At 35.9% G+C, this 25442-nt stretch overlaps 1 long non-coding RNA gene across 1 annotated transcript; it reads left to right on the forward strand.

Annotated features, from left to right (window-relative positions):
- Positions 1–228: 228 nt before the first annotated feature.
- Positions 229–14627, forward strand: LOC129047904 (uncharacterized). The gene is made up of 4 exons (XR_008509779.2): positions 229–851; positions 3860–3963; positions 12247–12336; positions 13527–14627. It is a non-coding gene; the product is annotated as an uncharacterized LOC129047904 (long non-coding RNA).
- Positions 14628–25442: the final 10815 nt, after the last annotated feature.

Genomic DNA, 25442 nt, shown 5'->3' on the forward strand with positions numbered 1-25442 from the left:
CTTGGAGCAGGTATCTGAATAGCTTTTCAGTCCTTACCCAAATGGGTGGAAGAGAGCCAGTTGAGAAGGGAGCTTTTGGGAAGATGTGACAGTAAACAGCACCTGCTGTGTACCAAGCAATGGGCTGAGCTTTACTTTGCACTATGCCCACAGGCATTCAAAGGGCCAATTTTGTCAGTCTTACTTTTACCAATAAAATTCATGGAGAAATTTAATAGCTTGACAATCTTAAGCCAGTACATGGTAAAGCTGGCATTGCAAACCAAGGCTGCCTGCCTCTGAAGCTTTACTTATCCACAGAGCCCCATTTTTACTCCCAACAGAAACTTCTAGAAAGATACTTTGATGTTTGCTCTTTTAAACTTCTTATCTCTCATCTAATCCCTCATCACAGAGAGTTCCCACAGACAGAATTAGATATGGCAGCAAGAGCTTTGCAGAAGTAATTATTAACACACCTCAGCTCAAAATTGATTTCCACTCTTGGACCCAGACTCTATCTCAGAGGCAGGCTGTCAGGATAGAAAATGAGGGTTCCATATAATTTAGGCCATTTAGATCACTCTGCTGGCCCCCAGCCACCCACAGCCACCAATGTGTTCATGTGGCTTTAAACAAATGACTGGTTTTAAATAGGTAAGAATTTGGATTGTGACAGCTTTATGGGAAAATGTCAGAAGCAGAGTTGTTTCTGAGGGACTAGTTCAGTGGGCAGCCGGACAATGAATCCTATCTGAAAACACAGCATCAGGCAATTAGAGGAACACGGGGATTCCTGGGTGGCCATCTACTCTCTACCTTCCTTCTCGCAGCAATCCCTTGGCTCAATTTTGGACTTTCCCTCTCATGGTGTAAGTTTTGATTCCAGACACCCATTTTGTGTGCTTACACAAAAGGACAGGGCAAAGGCATGCAAAGATCGTGGGCTGTGGAATAAGAATACCTGCTTTTCAATAGCTGTACCATATTAACAAACTGTGTGACCTTGGGCTAGTTACCTAACTTCTCTGGGCCCTTCTTTGTAAAATCAATTGTTCTAAGTCTGGAAACAGTGTAAATAACATACCACCTGGCTTATAGTAGACAGCTAAGTAAAACTTTTCCTTTTCTCTTCACTCTTCTACTAATTTGCTTCTTCAGGAATGCGCTAATTCCAAGGGGTTCCCTTCTTTCTTTGTAAGCCTTATATATTTTAAGAACTGCTTAATTTAGTGATGGTATTGAAGATTGAAATCTTGCATTTTATTCATGAGCTGTGTACTGCTGACGGTATTGTTTAACTTCTCTGAGCCTCTATGTTCTTATCTATAAGTTCTTGATAATAATTGTGATGCAGTTCATTTCCAACAAAACAGCCATTTAATACCTTCTTCTCTGCACAGAGGGCCTAGATTTTGGGTCCATGTAGCCAGCAGAGGTCTCTCAACATGAGGGAAGACCCAAACCCAGTGGACAAATTCTGGTTGATCTAATGTAACGATACTAGCTCCATTCTTCTTTTACCAGTGAGTGCTCTAGGGGGAGTATAAATGATAGCCACTTTTAGCCAAAGAAATAAAAATGGAGGTTTTAAGATGGAGCCCCAAGAGAAATAAGCCTTTTGTCCACTACTTTCCACTTGGTTGTTGATGGCGGATGTAATGCCTGGAGAACTGGCAGCCATCTTGACCCTATGAGGTGACAGCACAAGGATGAATACAAATATGCTAATGATGATGGAAGGGATGGTGGGAAAAAGCCAATATTGTGATATAATATAATATTGTAAAATTAATTATCTTGAAGATGTTGTAATTCAGACATAAAGAAATAGTAAAAACCAATAGTTCTCATTACTAAAGATTGAATGATTTTACTTATGGCTGTCCAAGCGATTCCATTCTCTCCTGTTAGCTGTGAGCCTATTTAACTTATCCTTTTGGCCTGAGCTGAATTTCAAATCTGTCAGTGTCACTGATTGGATAAACAACTTGCAGGCAAATGAGGTTGTAACTGAGTCATTTGTTGATTATTTGTGGATTATAAGTTGTCTAGAGAGTAGAAAAAAGACTGAAAATGCTAGCCATGAGCAAAAGTAGTTCATTCGCAAATTCAATCAACATTTATTAAGGTCCTCAATCAGGTGGTGGGAAAACAAGGTCAAATAAGTTAGTGCCCTGTCATTACAGGGCTTAGCAATAATTCAGTGGAGAAAGATATGTGACAACTCAGTAAAGAAAGATAAGTGAACAAGTCCAATCATCCCTCAGTATCCATTGGGGATTGGTGTCAGGACCTCCTATGGATACTAAAATCTGTGGACTCTCAAGCCCTTTATATTAAATGGCATAGTATTTGCACATAACTTATGCACATCCTCCCTTATACTCTAAGTCATCTAATACAATGTAAATGCTATGTAAATAGTTATTATACTGTATTGTTTAAGGGACAATAACAAAAAAAAGTCTGTACCTGCTTAACACAGATGAAATTTTTTTCCAAATATTTTTTATTCGTGGTTTATTGAGTCTACGTATGTGGAACCCATGAATGGGAGTCGGGGAAGGGGGCAACTGTATACGCAAAAAGCTATCGTAATTGCCAAAATTGTGATAACAATGATGAAACACTACTGGGATTACTACTGTTAATGACTACCAGTGATCAAGCACCTCCCCTGCCCCAGGTACTGTCCCAAGTACTTTGTAAATACTGTCTTTTATGATATTTATAACAATTCTTCGTGGTCAGTCCAATTGTCATGCCTGTGTTAGAGGTGAGCCTCTGAGACCCAAATGCACACAGCTAGTTAATGGAGTAGCTAGAATTCACATCTAGGTCTTTCTAATTGCAAAGCTCATAATCCTGACAACCAAGCCATGGTAGAGATTCCAACAGGGTAAAGTGGAGCTTGAAAAGGAGGAAGGAGTTAATTTTGCTGGGGGTACTAGAGCAGGGAGTGGAAGTTAGGAGTGGGGGAAGTAGGAGGAAGAGTAAGGAAGGTCTTTAAAAGGAGGGGACCCCCTATGGAAGCTCAACTTCCTGGAGAAAAACTTCTCAGAAGAAAATGTATGATGTGCAGTTCTTTAGCATATTATCTAATATGAAAGAGTGGGGGGGATAGAGGCAGAATGGTATCTGAACTGGCCCAGTGGCCCTCCTCCCGGCCCCTGCCAAGAAAACTGCAAGTTCCAGTGCAATTGGGACATCAGGGACCTGGGAAAATTATTAGAGCTGTTTATTTTGCCAAAGTACATACTTGAAATCTCATGCATAAAAAGTTTTCTATGAATACAAAATATTGTGATTGTCTACATTAGACCAAGGAAACATTATATTCAAAGAGAAGGAGAGAAGTTTGAACATATTTATTTAGCATATGAAAGTGGGTGCTCATGCCAAAAATAATTCAGTATGGTAGAAACCTACTTAGGCAGTGTCTAAACTAACACAGCAGAACATGTGATGTGAAGATTTGGTGGCTGTAATTCATGCCAACCAGATCCCCTACAACCAGATTTGGTCTGTAAGACCCTCCTCATCCAGCCTCTGCCTTGTTCTGTGGCCTTAGGCTCAGTGGTCTAACTTTTAGCACTCCACTTGCACTATCGGGTTTTGCCATACAGTTCTGACAACTAAGTATTTTAACCAAGCTAAGGCCTGGACAACACTGAAATATAAGAGGTAAAATAAGATTTTGCTGACTTTTGAATTATTCAAATATTAAATCCTAATATTATCAATCTGTAATTACTTGAATAATATTACTTGGTGAAGATTCTGTTTCTAGTAGATAAGGCCTTGAATTGAATACTTCTTTGAACTTTTTGAAAGTGTATACCTATTTTTTAAGTGAATACTTGTTTTTTAAAAACAGTGTTTGCCTGCCTTGTTTGAAGACACAAAAAATGTACACAAAATGATTTAGAACTGTTGAACTTTTCAGAAACTAACTTAAAATCATCTACCTCATAACTAAAGGTATGTTTTTTTAAATTACAAATCAATTTCAGCAAGTTTTAAAGCTGATAATATCTCATCCTGTTTTGGGTATACCATGAACAGTAATTAGTACTGTGTTTAATTAAAACGATCAGTAATTCTTATCATTTTAAAGAGGGCAAACTGAAGTGATCTTTTTTCAGTGGCAAGAAAACCCCCAACTCTCAGCATAGTCACATTAACCTTTTCGTTCCACAAATTAGCCAAGCTGATTTCATTCCTCAAGTCTCTGCACTTACTGTTTCTTCTTTTTGCTACATTCTTCCCAGAAATACTTGCTTGTTTGGGTCCTTTTTGTCTTTTGTATTTCGTTCAGGTCAAATGTCAAATGTTCCTATTTCAGAAAATATGTCCCCCCCTACCCCTCACCAACTCACCCAGTTATGCAGACCAAAAGCCTGGAAGGTTATTTACCAATTTTCCCAGTCCCCCCATATGCCATGTATTAGTCTGTCCTGTTGATTCTATGTCTCAGTTCCATCTGGAATCTGACCATGTCCTGTCATTTCTATTGCTAAAACTCTAGTCTAAGCCATCATGCTCTTTCATCTGTATTAGCACAACAACCCTTTCTCACTGCAACTTAGCTGGCCATACCTAATACAGAAACTGGTACCTTGAAAGGGGACGTTGCTAGGATACAAACTTAATATGTTTATTTCTTTTGAGGAACTGCCAGACTGTTCCAAAGTGCCTGAACCATTCTGCATTCCAACCAGCAATATATGAGGACTCTAGTTTCTCCACATCTTCACCAACACTTGTTATTTTCCTTTTTGGTTAATAGCTATCCTAGTGGGTGTGAAGGGGTACCTCATTGTGGTTTTGATTTGTATTTCCTTAATGACTAATGATGTTGAGCATCTTTTCAAGTGCTTGTTGGCTGCTTGTAGAGCTTATTTGAAGAAGTGTTTCTTCAAGTCATTTGCCATTTTAAATATTGGGTGTTTTTTTTTTTTGCTGTTGAATTGTAAGAGTTCTGTATATATTTTGTATACTAGACCCTTATCACATCATAATTTGCAAATATTTTCTCCCATTCTGTAGGCTGTCTTTCCACTTTCTTGATAATGTCTTTTGATGCACAAAAGTTTTTATTTTTTATTAAGTCCATTTATTCATCTTCTTTTTTGCTTGTGCTTTTGGTGTCACATCTAAGAATCATTGTTAAATCCAAGATTCCTATGTTTTATTCTAAGAATTGGAAAATGGAGACTCAAAGAAATACATGTACACACATGATCATAGCAGCACTATTAACAATACTCAAAGGGTAAAAACAGCCCAATTGTCCATCAATGAATGGATGAATAAAATGTGGTTATGCATACAATGGAATATTATTCAGTCATAAAAATAATGTTTTACTGATGTGTGCTACAACATGAAGAACCTTGAAAACATTCTGCTAAGTAAAGGAAGCCAGACACAAAAGTATGGCATAATTCCATTTACATGAAATGTCCAGAATGAGTAAATCCATAGAGATAGAATTCAGATTGATGGTTACCAAGGGCTGGGAGAAAGGAGAATAGGACAATTGCTTAATGGGTATAGGGTTTCCTTTTGGGGTGATGAAATGTTTTAGAATTAGATAGAAGTGGTGGTTGCACAATATTCTGAATGTACTAAATGCCACTGAATTGTTCACTGTAAGATGGTTAATTTTACATTACGTGAGTTTCACTTGAAAAAAACAAACTGCAAAGAACAAAGTAGAATCGCTTCATTTCCTCTCTGAAAGGTAATACATTTAATATATTTTTATTTCTGCTCTTTCTACATTTCTTTTCAATTTTTTATATATTAGAATTTTAGATACACAGTATTATTTTTATAGTATATGTCTTCTATTTTAAGATTTATTGTTGATATTTGCATTATGCTTAATATTCACATTAACAATAATTATTTAGACTTATTTGTAGTTTTCTGATTTCATTGTTCATCTTTGATGAAAATACTATGCCTTCCTCATTCTTGAATATGTTATAGTATTTCTTTGAACAATTTCTTATGTTTCTTTTGTTTTGTTTCTTTGAGACAGAGTCTCACTCTGTTACCCAGGCTGGAGTGCAATGGCACGATCTTGGCTCACTGAAACTTCTGCCTTCCCAGTTCAACCAATTCTCCTGCCTCAGTCTCCCAAGTAGTTGGTATGATAGGCATGCACCACCATAACCGGCTAATTTTTATTTTTAGTAGAGATGGGGTTTTGCTATGTTGGCCAGGCTGGTCTCGAACTCCTGGCCTCAAGTGATCCGCTCAGGTTGGCCTCCCAAAGTGCTAAGATTAGATTACAGGTGTGAGTCATCACACTTGGCCCTTTGAGCAATGTTTGAAAGAAGAGTATATATGTGAAACTCTATTTGAAGACTTTAATTTCTGAGGATGACTTTCATTTGCTTTTACTTGACTGTTTCATTAGATGTAAAACTCTTAGGACACCCAGAAAGGTGGAGTGGATGTACTTTTCCCTATTCTTCATGTCAGAAAACCAAAATCAAACAAACACAAACCTAAAATATCAAGAGACAGAGTACTTTAATGAAGTATTTTATAAAATAAAAATTATGCTAAAATCTATGATAGACAAAATATAAAAATTTGAAATAGAGTTTGACAAGGCAAGATTAGGGTGGGGTGAGTCATACAAGTGCAACATCAGATCTCCCCAATTTAAAATTTTAGTATTTCGTCCAGCATGAATTATAATTCATTACATTTCATTTAATTCTTATTTTTTAAAATTGCAGTAAATGTTGTTTCCCCTGGTTACTGAATTTTTGGGTGTTCATTAAAATTTTGCACCTCAGGACCTCATTCACCTTACTTTAGTCCCGTTTAGAGCACATTTTTTATCCTCAAAACTCCCTAGGTTTTGCTCTCATGTAGTGGCTGTCAAATTTGGCTTCACACTAGAATTTAAATGTTATTCAATAAATTTAATATCCACATTCTTTCCTCAGACAAGTTAAGCCAGACTCACCATTAGTGAAGCAAGATTTTAAAAATCTTTCTAGGAGATTCTAATTTGCAGTTGGGGTTGTAAACTACAACCTTATTTTTTTATTCCTATAGAGTTCAGTGATAAGGAATATTCATCATCTAGTCAGAATGCATCAGTTCAGCTCTTGGCTTTGTGTCCTTGAGTAAGTTATTTAGCATTTCAGATACTTAAATTCCCATCTCATGGCATTGTCCTGAAGATTCAAGGAAAAAGCACATGCAAACCCTAAGCACTGTGCCTGGATCTTAGCAACCATAAATGCTGGCCATTAAGATATTGCTGGTGCTGGCTGGGTGCAGTGGCTCAAGCCTGTAATCCCAGCACTTTGGGAGGCTGAGGTGGGCAGATCATTTGAGGTCAAGAGTTCGAGATCAGCCTGACCAACTTGGTGAAACCCTGTCCCTACTAAAAATACAAAATAACTAGCTGGGCGTGGTGGCACATGCCTTTAGTCCCAGCTACTCAGAAGGCTGAAGCAGGAGAATTTCTTGAACCCAGGAGACAGAGGTTGCAGTGAGGTGAGAACGTGCCACTGCACTCAGCCTGGGAGACAGAACAAGACTTCATTCAAAAAAAAAAAGAAAGAAAGATATTCTGGTGCTGAAGATGGAAACAGGAAAAAGCAGTAGCTACAATTTAGTATTGCAGAGGAGAATCTTTTGCCAGTATGAAATCTTTTGCTATATCCTCTCAAAAATATGTTTCCAAAGGATTTGTCTCCATGTCTGTCTTTGTTTATTTATTTTGCCTCATATTCAGTGAGCCTATTTGCTTTAACAACACAAATGCTTTAGTTCAAATTTGTCCAACCTGCAGCCCACAGGACAGCTTCGAATGCAGCCCAACATAAATGATTTTTTGGCACTTTTTTTTTTTAGTTGGTCAGCTATCATTAGTATTAGTGTATTTTATGTATGGCCAAAGACAATTCTTCTTCCAGTATGGTCCAGGGAAGCCAAAAGATTGGACACCCCTGCTTTAGTTCAATACATTTTTTTCTATTATATCTTTGATTACTTTCTCACTCTTTTGTTTTCTCCTTTTGGTAATATCTATAGCTCTCTTTCTCACTAAATCTATAATCTTTTTTCTTCAATTTCTTGGAGAAGTTTTTAATTTTGTGTTTTTGATGTAAAAACACATATGCACAGTTTTACAAGTCAAAAGCTAAAAGCTTTTGAAAAAAATGGCAGTATCTCATATATTACTTGTATTTATTCTCTTCAGAAGTCACTTTAAAGTATTATCTTTTCTTCTGGCATTACCTTTTTAAATAGCATGTTTTAAAATAGAAATTTTCGTGGTTTTTATTTATTTTTTGAATATGTAACACATTAACTTTGTTCAAAAGTTAAATAAATACCAATTTCTAGATTCTTCATATTGACCTTAGTAATAATTTCCTGAATATGACACCAAAAGCACAGGCAACAAAAACAAAAATAAATAAATGGGACTACATCAACCTAAAAAGCTGCTGCACAGCAAAGGAAACAATTAACAGAATGAAGAGGCAACCTGTGGAATGGGAGAAAATATTTGCAAATCATACATCTGATTAAAAGTTAATATCTAAAATATATGAGTCAGTTCTACAACTCAATAGCAGAAAAACAATCTGACTTTTAAAATGGGCAGAAGACCTGAATAGACACTTTGTAAAAAAACATAAATAATCGTAAACAAATATATAAAAAAGTACTCAATATTATTAATTATAAGGGAAATGCAAATTAAAACCACAATGAAGTAATACCTCACACCTTTTGGATGGCTATTATCAAAAAAATAGGGAAAAGGAAACTCTTGTACACCTTTTTCTGGAACTATAAATTGGCATAGCCACAGTGGAAAACAGTATAGCAGTTCCTCAAAAACTTAAAAAAAGAACTACCAGATGATCCAGCAATCCCTCTTCTTGGTACATACCCTGCAAAACTGAAACCAAGTTCTCCAAGAGCTGTCTGCACACTCACATTCATTATGGTATTATTTACAATAGCAAAGACACAGAAACAACTTAAATGTCCATGAACAGATAAATGGACAAAGAAAATGTGATACATACATACAATGGAATATTATTCAGCCTTAAAAAGGGGGTTGGATTAATGCTTAAAAAAGAAGGAAATCCTGTCACTTGCCACATGGATGAAGCTGAGAGACATTATGTCAAACAAAATAAGCCAGACACAGAAGAACAAATATTCTATGATCCCACTAATATCAGTAATTTAAAATGGCAAACTTGTAGCAGAGATCAGGCATATAAGGTTCTTTTACACAAGTTTCCTTTTTAGGTGGAAGTTTCTCTCCCATTCCACTCCCACCTGCCCATTACCACTGTTACTACCAACAATATTTAATTACTTTTATTGTATTTTGAGTACCTTCCACAGTTTTTTTTCATGCAAGTAAAAGCAAATATAACATGTATTTCTCTTTTTCTGAAAGTTAACTTGGGCATCACCGTTTCTCTTTGCTGCAATATGTTCTCAGCCTCTCCCTGCCATTGCTAGGGTTTCAAATTACACAATTATATTCTTATCTCAAGTTGCATTTCCCTCTCGTCGGACTGCTTATTCAATAGTTTTCTAAATCCTATCAAGAATATTAATTCCAGACTTTCTTAAGTTTATTTCCAGACATATTTCACATAATAATTCTGTTTCTTGAGAGGATATTGTTTCTGATTCCTTAAAACTTTTAGAAGACATTTTTAATTTCTGTGCCTGGCACTTTGTGTCCATTTGCTCATTCCTGCAGAAAGAAAATTTTGTATTTTACCTTTTTGGAAAACTAAGAAATATTTTTAAGGCATTGAGTGGTGTAGGTAAAGAGAGAAGGGAAAAGATTAGATTTTCTGTAATTTTATTTCACTAACACAAAATTTCAGAAAATGAAAAGAAATAAGGAAGGAGTCAGAGCTAGAGGCAGTGTCACCTGGGTTCCAAAGAGTTCTTTTTTCCTGTTTGTCACTGGTTTCTCAGCTGGTTCTGAGACTCCCACCTCCCCTTGGCATAACTGCCTCTTCAAATTCCCTGGTTATTGCCTGATCCTACTTTCAGACATCAGGATAAGTGGGATTGAGTGTGTTCATGGGGTCTTTACTCCAAGCGACCTTCAGTGCCTGCTAGGATCAAACTTTTCCTACAAATGCTGTGTTATGGACTGACCTTAGCTCTGACACTTAGAAGTTGGTGAGATTCTGCTGAGAAAATGGCACCTTCTCATGTAGTGAATTGTGATTGGCAGACTTTTTCCTCAATCTGCCCTGTTTCCCAGACATCTCACAGAAATTCCTCAAGATTTTTAGTATACATATGACATTCTTAAATAGTCCCTTGCACAGGTATTTCTTCTTTGTTTTTGTTTTGGTGTGTCAGTTCAAAGGGGATCTGAAAGTGAAGGATAGATGTGTGCTTTCCACACTTGTCATTTAGAACCCATAGTGACTTTCTTAGTTTTCGTCTATCTAGATGTGTATTATTTAGTCACAAGTATATAAACTGAACATTTAAGCCTCTGTGTTGACATCATGGAAGGCAGCTTTGATCTCCCACAGAAAGTCCCTGAAAGCGCCTGATAGCCACACTGCTGGTGAAGTATGAAGATGGGCTTAATGCTACATATAACTTTTGACTCCATTAGGCATATTCATAGATGGGGAAGTTTAATTTCTTTCTCACATGCTCCTTAAGAACTTTTGTTATTATCCATTAATTTTTCCCCTCCTCCCTCTGTATAAATAATTTCACATTTCTTCTCTGAGGCTTCTCTAAGCCTCATCATCACTTCCCAGTTTATCACATCTCTCTTAATTCGCAAATATTTTTATTCATTCATTTATTCATTCCCTGAGTGTTTACTGAGTACAGGGAATAGCATTAGAGAGTGAAAAATGAGCCAATTTTCCATATCCTCAGGGATCCCACAGGTTTAATCTAAGATGTTAGGAAGATGTTGCAGCTGGAGAATCTTATGGAAATAAGTGGAGGGGAAGACAAGGAGGATGATAGTGTGCACGTCTCTAGCATCTGTACTTTATCTGTGCAATCTTGTTTTACACTGATGACACGGTGATGATAGCGATAGTTATTTTTAAATGTTTGTTATTTAACACAGGTTTTGTGCTAAATTTAATATCCATTAACTTACATCATTTCATGATTCCCTTATGAAATATTCATTGTCATATTCCAATTTTACAGGTGACGGAAATGAAGTAGAAGGATGTTACATACCTTGTTCAAAGTGACATAACCGAGTCTGCTTGGACTGTGGTTCAAGCCATGCAGCCTAACTCTAGAACCCATGCTTTGCTACCTGACTCTCCAGACGTAGGAGGCAAATACCATAATCAGCTCCTTGTTTAGAGGTGTAGGAATTGAGGCCCAGAAAAAATAAGTAACTTGTCCAAAATACGTAATGAAATTGGTACTTGAACTTTTGTCTGTCTTTCAACTACACTACCACCTCTAAATGCTCAAATTCAGATCATTTTAGATTTAAGGACTAGAAATAGCCTTGGAGATCATGTTATTAAATAATTCCTCATTTTACAGATAATCTGTAATCACTAAAATCGTTTACCTAAAGCAATCAGGAGCAGGAACACAGCAAAGCAACTTAACATACAAAGGAAAATTATAGATTGAAATATTAATTCCATTTTTTTTTTGAGATGGAGTTTCGCTTTTGTAACCCAGGCTAGAGTGCAGTGACACGATCTCAGCTCACTGCAACCTCCGCCTCCCAGGTTTGAGTGATACTCCTGCCTCAGCCTCCTGAGTAGCTGGGATTACAGCTGCCCGCCACCATGCCCAGCTAATTTTTGTATTTTTGGTAGAGACGGACTTTGACCATGTTGGCCAGGCTGGCCTCGAACTCCTGACCTCAGGTGATCCACCTGCCTCAGCCTCCTAAAGGGCTGCGATTATAGGCATGAGTCATCACACCCGGCTGAAATATTACTTCTATTTAATATTTAAGAAAACAAGATGAGGAATCCAATTCTTGATGGCAACACAGCTCTTGCTAGTAACTTAAATGCCTCATTGTTTCTCTGCTACAAGAGGAAAACTTGGGAAAGGATTCTGTAGGCACTGAGACCATCATAAGGAATTGCAGGACCCAGAGATTTTCATGAAAGTGAAAATGCTCATAGGAAATCAAAGCAAATTGTCTTAAGAGTGGCATCCAGTGGACCTTCCTCTGAAAAGTGACCCACAATTCTGCATGACTCTTTCCAGGACACTGAATTGGAGCCAGCTGATGTAAGGAGCTTACCTTGGTTGTCACCTTCTGGTCTCTGTTTGAGGACCAGCTGCATATGATTAAGGGTAAGAGATACAGAGTTTGTGTTAAGCCCAGGATGTAATTTGTTGAATGAATAGCAATTGACTTGAAAATTGGATGGATGGGGATTGCGTTTCTTTACTCTCTCTTTTCTTTCTCCATCTCAATATGGCTAGATTAAATCATCTTTAGTCTAGTCAAATCAGTGCTTGCTGTTGTTAAGAAGGATATTCTTGAGGTATAGTACTTCAGGGATGCTAATTCGGATTTGAGCAGGATGAAATTTCTACCCAGGCATGTGCATCGTATAATTGAGATGGCAAAAACTGGTTCCAAATGAGGGTGTGTTTGTGTTCCTAGGCATTTTCCTATAGGGGCTAAAAAGATGCAAAATCTTCTTTTCTAAAGCTCTTGGTGGTTCTCAAGCTTGTCTGCACAATGGAATCACCTGGAGAATTTGGAAAACCAAAAATACTGATGCCACTGATCCTACCCAACAGATTCTATTTTAATTGGTATGGAGTATGGCCTGTGCATTGATATTTTTTAAAGTTTCTGAGGCGATCCTAATGTGCAGCAAAGCACCGTCAAGCCCCCTCTCTCTGAGGAGGCACCAGCTGCAAGCATGTTTTACACCAATATGTTTGCTGAATATAAACATCCCAGTGCAAACTCTTGCACCCAAGAACTCTGGGCTGCTTGTGGACAGTCTTTGGCAAAGTCTGAATTTATAAACTGATAATACATATAATTCCATAGGCTCCATATGGTTTGTGTTATCCTGAGGGGAACTATACACATTTGCCTTGCCCCAGGATGGAAAGATAAATAACAGATGTGGATAATTTTTATCATACTTGTACTGAACAATAATAAAAAAATTAGAAATGAAGGGAGCAGAGAGAGAAGTAAAACTCATGAAAACAAAGCTCAAATCAATTATTCTATGTTATATCTTTGCATTTTTAAGAATCCAAATACACAGTAGTATTCCACAGAAAAAATCCTGTCATACAGTTCTCCATTTCTAAGGGAGACTATCTCTAGAGTGATGAGACATAATACTAAAATTGTATGTTAATAAAGTTAATCAATTTGTTATTAGTGATAAAAAGTAAAATCTATGTATAGCTTACTGTGTACCAGACACTGTTCTAAGCACTATACAAGTATTAACTTATTTAACCCTCATTATAATCCTGAGACAAATACTATTATTATCCTTATTTTACAGGTGAAGAAACTGAGACCCCAAGAATTTAAGTAATTTGTTCAAGGCAACACACTGCTATGTGGTAGAACTACAAATTAAGCCCAAATAATCCAGCTTCAGATACTATGCAAAGGTATCCTAGGTGTGGGGGTGATAACCTGGTGACAATCCCTTCTCAGAAGGAAGACAGGTCCCATCTACAGAGGTGAAGCAAAGAGTGTGGAACTAAAAAACTCAATGGAAGAATGGCTATTAAGATTTAGGATGGCTGGGAAATAATAAAGTAATAATAAGAATACTAGGTATTGACGTGTGCTACATGCCAGGCCTTGGGTGACATTTGGATTGATTCTCATTTTCTTTACTTCTCGGCAATGGGGTCTTTCACCTTTCAAGCTCTGCCTGAGAAGTCAACATGGTGGCATTTGGCTAGGTTCTTTTAGGCAACGGAAAAAATAAAACCCATTTATCTAGCTTATATATTTTTAAGTTTTTACTATGGAATACAGCATGCATAAATAGTGAATGCACATGAATATGTGTAATGTGTGTATATACTCTTTAAATAATAATTATTGAACACCCATAAATTCATTACTAATATGTTGGATCGGGGGTTGGCAGATTTATGGGCCTCAGGCCACATCCAGCCCACGGCCTGTTTTTGTAAATAAAACTTTATTGGGACTCAGCCATGGCCATTTATTTATATATTATCTGTCTTGCTTTCTTGTTACAACAGCAAAATTGAGTAGTTGCAACAGAGACATATGGCCCACAAAGCCAAAAATAGATACTGTCTGGCCCTTTATAGAAAGCATTTGCAGACTTCTGCCCTAGATATCTCTTCTTGATCCCATTCCCTCTTCCATCGCCAGGGGCAGCCACTCCCCTATACTCTGTACCAATCTTTCCTTTTAAGAAAATTAATTGTTTAGTTTCACATATTTGACTCTAATATAAATAAAATTATGGGCAATTTGTTCTTTATGTTTTTGAGATTCATCAATTTGATGTATATGGCTGAAGTTCATTGGCTTTTATTGCTGTTTGAGAGTCTATTACATGAGACTGTCTCTGTTCATTCAGTCTATTGTTTGATGGTTATTTTTGCTGTTTCTAGTTTTCTGCTATTTTGAATAAATCTATAGAAACATTCTTAGTATGACCTCTGGTGAACATGTACACGATATTCACTGGTATACTTCCTGGAATTGCTGAGTGAAAGAGGATGTGCATATTTACATACCAAATGTGAATGCCCTATCTGAACTATTTTACAAGTGGTTGAACCAAGTTATCTTTTCACCTGCATTGTATGAGAGTTTCTCTAACTCTATAACCTCACTAACACTTACTGCCTAACTTTCTAAATGTTTGCCAATCTGGGATGTGAGAAATGGTATCTCATTAGATTTTAGTGTTTGTTTCCCTTAGGAATATAATCTGCCACTTTCTGTTTATAAGCCACTCATATTTCTTTTTCTGTGAAATAGCTGTTTATGTCTTTTCCCGTTTCTCTGTTTTTGCCTAATATTAATTTATGTAAACTTGTTTTACATTCTGGATATAAGATTATTGTCAATAATTTTTGCGATGTATGTCCTTTTCCAGCTTTGGCTTCTCTTATCATTTTCTTGTGGTCACGTTTTGATTGACAGACTTTTAAAAATATATGTAATCTATAAACTAAAGAGCTTCTGCACAACCAAAGAAACTATCATCAGAGTGAACAGGCAACCTACAGAATGGGAGAAAATTTTTGCAATCTATCCACCTGACAAAGGGCTAATATCCAGAATCTACAAATAACTTAAACAAATTTACAAGAAAAGGATTCCCTATTTAATAAATGGTGCTGGGAAAACTGGCTAGCCATATGTAGAAAGCTGAAACTGGATCCCTTCCTTACACCTTATACAAAAATTAATTCAAGATGGATTAAAGACTTAAACGTTAGACCTAAAACCATAAAAACCCTAGAAGAAAACCTAGGCAGTACCATTCAGGACATAGGCATGGGCAAGGACTTCATGTCTAAAACACCAAAAGCAATGGCAACAAAAGCCAAAATCGACAAATGGGATCTAATTAAACTAAAGAGCTTCTGCACAGCAAAGGAAACTACCATCAGAGTGAACAGGCAACCTACAAAATGGGAGAAAATTTTTGCAACCTACTCATCTGACAAAGGGCTAATATCCAGAATCTACAATGAACTCAAACAAATTTACAAGAAAAAAACAAACAACCCGATCAAAAAGTGGGCAAAGGATATGAACAGACACTTCTCAAAAGAAGACATTTATGCAGCCAAAAGACACATGAAAAAATGCTCATCATCACTGGCCATCAGAGAAATGCAAATCAAAACCACAATGAGATACCATCTCACACCAGTTAGAATGGCAATCATTAAAAAGTCAGGAAACAACAGGTGCTGGAGAGGATGTGGAGAAATACGAACACTTTTACACTGTTGGTGGGACTGGAAAGTAATTCAACCATTGTGGAAGTCAGTGTGGCGATTCCTCAGGGATCTAGAACTAGAAATACCATTTGACCCAGCCATCCCATTACTGGGTATATACCCAAAGGATTATAAATCATGCTGCTATAAAGACACATGCACACGTATGTTTATTGAGGCACTATTCACAATAGCAAAGACTTGGAACCAACCCAAATGTCCAACAATGATAGACTGGACTAAGAAAATGTGGCACATATACACCATGGAATACTATGCAGCCATAAAAAATGATGAGTTCATGTCCTTTGTAGGGACATGGATGAAATTGGAAATCATCGTTCTCAGTAAACTATCACAAGGACAAAAAACCAAACACCGCATGTTCTCACTCATAGATGGGAATTGAACAATGAGAACACATGGACACAGGAAGGGGAACATCACACTCTGGGGACTGTTGTGGGGTGGGGGGAGGGGAGAGGGATAGCAGTAGGAGCTATACCTAATGCTAAATGTCGAGTTAATGAGTGCAGCACACCAGCATGGCACATGTATACATATGTAACTAACCTGCACATTGTGCACATGTACCCTAAAGCTTAAAGTATAATAATAATTAAAAAAAAGAAAAGAAAAAAAACAAGCAACCCCATTAAAAATTGGGTGAGGGATATGAACAGACACTTCTCAAAAGAAGAGATTTATGCAGCCAACAGACATGTGAAGAAAAAGCTCATCATCACTGGTCATTAGAGAAATTCAAATCAAAACCACAATGAGATACCATCTCACACCAGTTAGAATGGCGATCATTAAAAAGTCAGGAAACAACAGATGCTGGAGAGGATGTGGAGAAATAGGAACACTTTTACATTGTTGGTGGGAGTGTAAATTAGTTCAACCATTGTGGAAGACAGTGTGGTGATTCCTCAGGGATCTAGAACTAGAAATACCATTTGACCCAACAATCCCATTACTGGGTAGATACCCAAAGGATTATAAATCATTCTACTATAAAGACACATGCACACGTATGTTTATTGTGGCACTGTTCACAGTAGCAAAGACTTAGAACCAATCCAAATGTCCATCAATGATAGACTGGATAAAGAAAATGTGGCACATATACAGCATGGAATATTATGCAGCCATAAAAAAGGATGAGTTCATGTCCTTTGCAGGGACATGAATGAAGCTGGAAAACGTCATTCTCAGCAAACTAACATAAGAACAGAAAACCAAACACCACATATTCTCACTCATAAGTGGGAGTTGAACACAGAGATCGGAACATCACACACTAGGATCTGTCGAGGGGTGGTGGGTTAGGGGAGGGATAGCATTAGAAGAAATACCTAATGTAAATCACGGGTTTATGGGTGCAGCAAACCACCATGGCACGTGTATGCCTATGTAACAAACCTGCACGTTCTGCATATGTACCCCAGAACTTAAAGTACAAAACATATATATGTAATCTATCAAATTCTTTCTATATGTCTATAAAGTTTGCATTTTAAGTAATCATTTTCTATCCCAAACTTATGATGATATTCTCCTTATATTGTCTTCTAAAATTATCAAAGTTTTGCCTTTCAAAATTAGGTTGTAATATACCTGGAATTGAGTTTTGTGCATATTCTGAAGGACAGTCTGACTTAACTTTTCTCCATAAAAATTGAACCAATTGTTTTAACATGATTTGTTGAAAAGCCTATTCTCTCTTTCATTGAACTATAATGCTAGCTCTGTCATAAATCAAATTTTCATTTGATTTATGATATGAAATCAAATTTTCATTTGATTCATGATATGAAAATTATATGCATTTGATTGATATGCATTTTTTCTCTAATGATACTCAACTGTCTTAATTATATAATTTTGTAGTAATTCTTGGTATCTGATCAGGCAAATACTCACTCCCCACCCTGTTTCTTTTGTTTTTAAATCCAGGGGTGTTTTGGATATTCTTGTTCATTTGTGCTTCCACCTACATTTTTCAGTTAACTTGTCATGTGTGAAAAAATAAAAGGCAAAATTTTTTATCCTTAAATCAATTTGGGCAAGTTTGCAGTTTTTTCTTGTATTATAACTTCCAATCTATGAATATGATCTATTTTTTCACCAATTTATGGCTTCTTCCAATAACATTTTATAATTGTCTTTTTAGAGGCCTTATGTATCTTTTGTTTAGATTCATATCTAGGTATTTAATATTTTTGATGCTGTTATAAATGGTATTTTTAAAAATATATCCATTTTTAACTATTTCACATAGAAAACTTAAATGGATTTTTAAAATGTAGATTTGTGTTCAGTAAACCTGTTAAAATCTCTTAGAATGTCTAAGAGTTTATTTATTCAATTTGATTTTCTTTTTTTTTTCTGGAGATGGAGTTTCACTCTTGTTGCCCAGGCTGGAGTGCAGTGGCATGATCTCAGCTCACTGCAACCTCTGGCTCCTGGGTTCAAGCAATTCTCCTGTCTCAGCCTCCGGAGTAGCTGGGATTACAGGCTCCCACCACCATGCCCAGCTAATTTTTGGTATTTTTAGTAGAGACAGGGTTTCACCATGTTGGCCAGGCTGGTCTCAAACTCCTGACCTCAGGAGATCCGACTGCCTTGGCTTCCCAAAATGCTGGCATTACAGGCGTGAGCCACCGCGCCCTGGCCTATTCTACTGGATTTTCTATGCAATTGTATTATAACTCATCGTAAAGATAATTTTATTTCTTTTCCACAATCTTTACAGGTTTAATTTTTTTCTATGCCTTGCTGCACTCTTTATGATTTCCAGTATTTGCACTACTCTGGCCTTTGGTCTTTGCTCTTGCATCAGCCTTTCATAATTGGGTATGTTTGTTTTAAGTTTTCTGTAGAGAGTCTTTATGAGGTTAAGAAATTTGCTTTCATTTCTAGTTTATTAAGAGATTTTATTATAAATCAATGTTAAATTTTATCAAAATTTCTCCATTGCATTTCTATTGAGATGATCACATGATTATTAAAATTTAGTATAAAGATTTATTATTTTGATATTTTAAAATCAGGTTTATTGAGGCATAATTTATGTATAATAAAATTTACCCTATTAGAGTATCCAGTCCAGTAAGTTTTGGTAAATGTACGCAAATAACACAATAAACAGGTTTAGAACTTTTCCATCACCACAAAAAGTTTATCAGGCCCCTTTGCAGTTAATACTCACCTTCTCTCCAGGCCCAGTAAACCATGGATCTGCTTTTTGTTACTGTAGTTTTTCCTTTACTTTGATTTTTTTGAGTGTTAAGCCAGCCTTACATATCTGAGTTAACTTGGTCATGATATCTTCTACAAACATTAATGAATTTAGTATGATTGGCTGATGCCTTTGCTTTCCTATATTGTCCTTGCCTGGTTGGTACAAGGATTATATAATACTTATAAAGTGAGTTGAAGACAGTTTCCGCTTTTCACCAGCTGGAATAATTTATGTATTATTGAAATTAATTGTTCCTTAAATACTTGGCAGAATTCACTATAAAGGCACTTAATTCTAGACCTTTTGGAGGAAGATAAAATACTGATTTTTTTAATCATTATTTTATTTTTGTAATACAGCTTATTTTTCCAGAAAATTCTACTTTTCATTTACATCTTCAAGTCAGATTAAAGTTGTATTAATAACCTCTTACTATTTAAATCTCAGCAGAATGTGAAGTTCTGTTCCCCCTTTGTATCCATTTTTTTCCCTAGATATTTTTCTGTTATCTGTTTTAAATTTAATTCCATTGTCATCAGAGATAATACTTTGTATGACTTGCATTATTTTATGTATATTGAGACTTGTTATAAGGCACAGAGTATGGTCTATCTTGGTAATCATTCCTGGCACACTTAAAAATAATGTGTTTTCTGCTATTGTTGAGTGGAATGTTCTGTAACTGTGAATTAGGTCAAGTTAGTTGACAGTGTTCAAGTCTTTTATATTATTACTGATTTTCTTTCTACTCACTCTATCAATTAGTGAAAGGTGTCAATATTTCCAGTTATAATCATGGATTTGTGTATTTTTACTTTCAGTTAGAAATTTCTAGCTGAAACTATTTCTACTTTCAGTTAGTGTTAGCTTGCTATATCTTTTTTCCATCCTTCTTCTTTTAACCCAATGTATCTTTATATTGACATTACATATATGATTTATATTATATTATGTTACTATATCTTGTATGTAGCATATATTTGGATCTTTTTTAATCCAATCTGATGATCTTTGCTTTTTAATTAATGTATTTAGATCATTTACATTTACTGTGATTATTAATATGTATTAAGTTCAAATCTACCACTTTGGTATTGAATATCTAATTGTCCCATTTGTTCTTTGTTTCAAAAAACTCTTTTTTTGCCTTTTTTTGTATTGAGTATTTTAAAATTCTATTTCATCTTCTTTGTTTGCTTATTAGCTATAACTTTATTTTGCTAATTTAGTGGTTGCTTTAGGGTTTATAGTAAACATCTTCAACTTATCACATTCTATGTTCTAGTCATATTATATTATTTAACACATAGTATAAAAACTTTATTGTAGTATACTTTCATTTTCCTCCAGTAATTGTGCGATTCTTGTCATCCATTTTTCTTCTACATGTTATAAACTCCACATGATTTTGTAATATTTTTGTTTAAACAATATTTTATTTAGACTTAATAATAAATAATAAAAATATATACTAACCTCATAGTTATAATTTCTAGTGTTGTTCATTTCTTTGTGTAGATCCATATTTCCACCTGGTATTGTTTTCCTTCTGCCTGAAGGTGCTGGTGATGAATTTTTTCAGCTTTGGTGTACTTAAAAAACTTTTTTTATTTTTGAAAATATTTTTTGTTAGGTAAGAAATTCTATGTTGTCTTTTTTTTCTTTCAGTATTTTAAGAATGTTACTCCATTATCTTCTTGCTGGCATTATTTCCAGAAGAATAAAAATCTTTAAGATTTTCTCTTTTTACAGACTTTGGTAATTTTACTACATTATACTTTGGTGTGGTTTTCTTCATATTCCTTTGGCTTGAAGTTCATTGAGATTCTTCAATCTGTGAATTTATAGCTTTTTATCTACTTGAAAAATGTTTAGCCATTATTTCTTTAAAAAGTCATTGTCTCATCTTTCCCCTCTTTGGAAACTTCAATTACAGGTATATTAGGTCATTTGATGTTGTTCCACACATCAATGATGCTCTATTGTTTTTGTTATTTTCTCTTATTTTGAGTCATTTTTTCTTCTGCGTTTTACTTTAGATAGTGTATCTTGTGATGTCTTTAACTCACCAGTCTTTCTTTTTGCAATGTTTAATATTTTGATTGTTTGATTTTTTTCCTTCTCACTATGGTTCATATTTTCCTGCTTCTTTAAATGCCTGATAATTTTTTATTGGATGCTAGACATTGTGGATTTTACCTTGTTGAGCTCTGGATACTTTTTGCTTTCTTTTGAATATCTTGAGCTTTTTTTCTGGGATACGATTGTGTTATTTGGAGACAGTTTGATCCTTTTAGGTCTGGATTTTAAGATTTGTTTAAAAGGACCAGAACAGTGTTCGGTCTAGTGCTAATTATTGAAACTACTGAGCTAAATCCCTTCTAAATACTCTACCTAATGCTAGGTGAATTACATTATTTTTTTAGTTTGATGGGGAGTACAGGCACCATTACTGGCATGCCTTACGTGAGTTCCAGACAGTGCTCCTTCCAAGTCTTTAGGGAAGTTCTTTCCCCAACTTTGGGCAGTTTCTTCACAAACATGCTCTGATTACTGCTCTGTTGAATAAATAAAGGAAAATCTCTACAGATCTCTTGAGTTCTCTCTGTGTGCAGCTGCCCTCTCTAGCATGCTTCCCAGTAAACTCCAGCCACTTTCATCTATTCAGATTTTTAGCTTTGACTCCTCAACTTGTGACTCTACTATGATCTCCAACCCCAGGCCATGGTCTGAAATCTCTTGTAAGGCAGAACTGTGGAACAACCCTGCCTTACCTGATTTATTTTCTTTTCTTTCATAGATCACTGTGTTTCATTGCTGATGTCCAGTGTATTGAAAACCATTATTTCACATATTTTTTTCTGTTTTGTTTGCTTCAGGTTGATCCTGAGATCTTGTTCCTGATCTTCCATTTTTGCAAAGACTGAAGGTTCAATCTATTTTTTAGACGATTATTTTTGTTCTGTCATACCTGAGGTTTGTCAATTTTATTTTCTTTTTCCAATAACTTACATTTGGTATTCTCAAGTCTCTTTATGGTATACTTGTTTATTCGTAAATGTGTTATTTGTACATTCATTTTCTTTGTTAGTAATTTTTACTCAAATTCATTATTTCCTTCTTTCTACTTGTCGCAGTAGCTTCACATACAACATAAAACATAAACTGGAGAGACTCCCACCCAGTATATAAATGTAACAAAAATTTCATGTACCCCATACATTTGCACAAATAAAACACCCCCAAAACCCTCCCCAAATCCAAAGGCTCAATTTAATTCTATGATTTCAAAATATTGCCACCCACATCACAAAGACTTTCCTGATCACCCTACCTTCTGATAGTCTAGTTATCCATCTTCCAAATTCCTGGAGCAACGGTTCAGAGAGAACACATTAACCCCTGAACAGAATGTTTACTCAGCAGACAGTGGTATCTCAGTTCAGGTAACTAAAATAACTCTTGTCTCACATACAGCATAAGGATGTTCTTCTACAGGCCTGAGGGAATTTCTTGCAGAGCAATAAAATACACTGGGATATTGCTAACCAAACATTATCACCACTGCAGAAACCAAGAAACATGGAAACTTCACATATTGACTGATTTAAGTCCCAAAAGGCTTACTAAGAATGAAGTACTCACTTGACAAGGGACTGTGAGGTGGCAAGGTGTTCATAGGTGTTTATGTTGGGATTGAGTCGTGTTTCATCACAGGAGAAGAATCTAGGGCTTGACAAAGCTTAGAATCAAGATTGGGAGCTGGTGCATTTATACAGAAAACATAATGAACCCTACACCTTACTGTGTCCTATGCCAGTAAAGGCACACAGATGACCATCGTTCTAGAAATTTGAAAGATAAAGAACTAGACTATGAGAAGGCAGGGTGATCATGAAAGTCTTCACAATGTGAGTGGAAATATCTTGAAATTATAAAACTAGTTGGAATCTTTGGGTTGTTTTGTTTTGTTTGTTAATTTGTTAATTTGTTAGGGGTACATGAAAAGTTTTGTTACATGTATATAAGGCATAGTGATCAAGTCAGGGTGTTTAGGATGTCTACCACCCAAGTACAATACATTTTTGTTAAGTATAGTCACCCTATTCTGCTATTAAACATTGAATTTATTTCTTCTATCTTATTCTATGTTTGTACCTTTTAATCCACTTCTCTTCATCTTATTCCAGCCCCCACTCACTCTTTCCAGTCCCTGTTGTCTATCTTTCCACTCTCTACCTCCAGGTTGAATGGAAACTTTGTTAACTGAATATTTGAGTTTCCTTAGAAATACTTAAGAAAATAGTCCATATCACACCGTTGTGAGCATTTATGATTTTTTTTTTCTCAGATGAAAAACCCAGATGATCTGGGTTCTTTCCCATCAATCTCTAATAGGTAACATTCCTAGGCCCTCTGGCACTAGCACTGCTCCCTAATACAAAGATTGAGTCGCTCATGTTTGTATTCTCAGAACCTAACCTACTGCCTTGCAGAAAGACTGCAAATATCATCCTTTTTCTACACAGATTAAAGATTTTGGGCTTGATTTCTTGGTCAGAGAGAGCTATTGAAGGTTTGTGAGCAGGCAAAGGCCACATAACTCTGTGTCATTGGCTCAAGTTGACCAAGTCATACATCATGTGACCTGCACCCAACTATAGGGAGCTGCTGTGTTTGTTTCATTCCTTCTTCATGCCAAAAGTCCTAGGCAGAGCCCAACGTGCTGCCGTGGGCTGTGGGAGGGACTGTGATGAATATGGCTAACTTCAAGGAACTCAGGAGTTAGCGGAGGAGCTTTACAAGTCAAAACATCCAATAATGACTTGTTTTCATTGAATTTACCTGAATGCTCTGTTAAGTTATGGAGACCTGTCTCCTGTGATTCATTAGATAGAAGCACTATGGATAATAAGACTCTCAAAATACTGTTCTCATTGATATCGAATCTGTCTTGATGAACTGCAACAACTGAGAAAGATCCCTTTGCCCAGCCTTTACCAATCTCCCTGCCCTTGAATTAGCAGGACTTGAATCACAGCAGAACTGGAAATAAAGTCAATACTATACATATAAAAGAAAGTGTTGGTCAATTGCTTTCTCTATGATATTCTAGTAATTTAATTGTACTTTCAGGTTAGAAAAGTAAAATAAAACAATTCTAAGGAAATCATAATTATGTTGTCTAAGTTGTGTACTGTGTGTCCAAGTATTTATTACACTCTGTATATGATGATAGATAACATTTTTAGAATGCTTTCTCTGTACCAAGGATTGTGCAATATGTTTAGTATATACTGTTATCCTTCAGTATCCATGGGGGATTGGTTCCAGGACCACTTCCTCACTCCCCCACCCTCCACACACCTCCAAGATACCAAAATCTGCTGAAGCTCCAGTCCCTGATATAAAATGAATAAATTTGGGTATAACCTATGCATATCCTCCTGTATGTTTTAAATAATTTCTAGATTACTTATAGTACCCAATACAATGTAAATGCAATATAATTAATTGTTATACTATATTGGTATTTTATTTATATTATTTCCTCTTGTTGTACTGTTATTTTTTTCCAAATATTTTCCATCCCCAGATAATTTAATTCTTGGATGCAGAACCCACAGATATGTTGGGCTGACCTTATCATCCCACTAAAGACTTGTAACAATCCCAAGAGGTAGGCCTAGTCATGATCTTTATTTTACAGAGAAGAAAATTAAAGCTTAAAGTAACTACAGGATCAGGCAGTGTGAACAAGGTAGAGCCAGGATTCAAACGAGGGAAGTCATGCTCTACCACCACAGGCTGCACTGGGCTGGTTGTGCAGCTGCCACATATGAACCTCAGATATAGCTACTGTCTGCCAGAAATCCCACCAGTGTTTCCAGACATATTATTTGAAGGTAAGGTAGAGCACCTCTGTAGTAGCGTTGCTGAAAGAAAAAATACTAAAATTAATAGAAAGACAACAATTTTTCTTATCACATATAGCTATAAGCACTGTGGAAAATTATGTCTATTCTATCAGTAAGTAGATATAAACCTGACCAATAATGGCATATATGCCTATATCTCCATAAATTAAGTGTTGTTTAACGTCTCCTAAATTTATCACAATGCTTCAACAATTTAAAAGAGATACCATTTTAAAGATAGCATTTAAAAAACCCAACAATTTCTCACTCCCTATATATGTACATTTACATATATACACACA

Source organism: Pongo abelii, chromosome 13 (genome assembly GCF_028885655.2).
Source record: "Pongo abelii isolate AG06213 chromosome 13, NHGRI_mPonAbe1-v2.0_pri, whole genome shotgun sequence".
Classification (NCBI taxonomy): Eukaryota; Metazoa; Chordata; class Mammalia; order Primates; family Hominidae; genus Pongo; species Pongo abelii.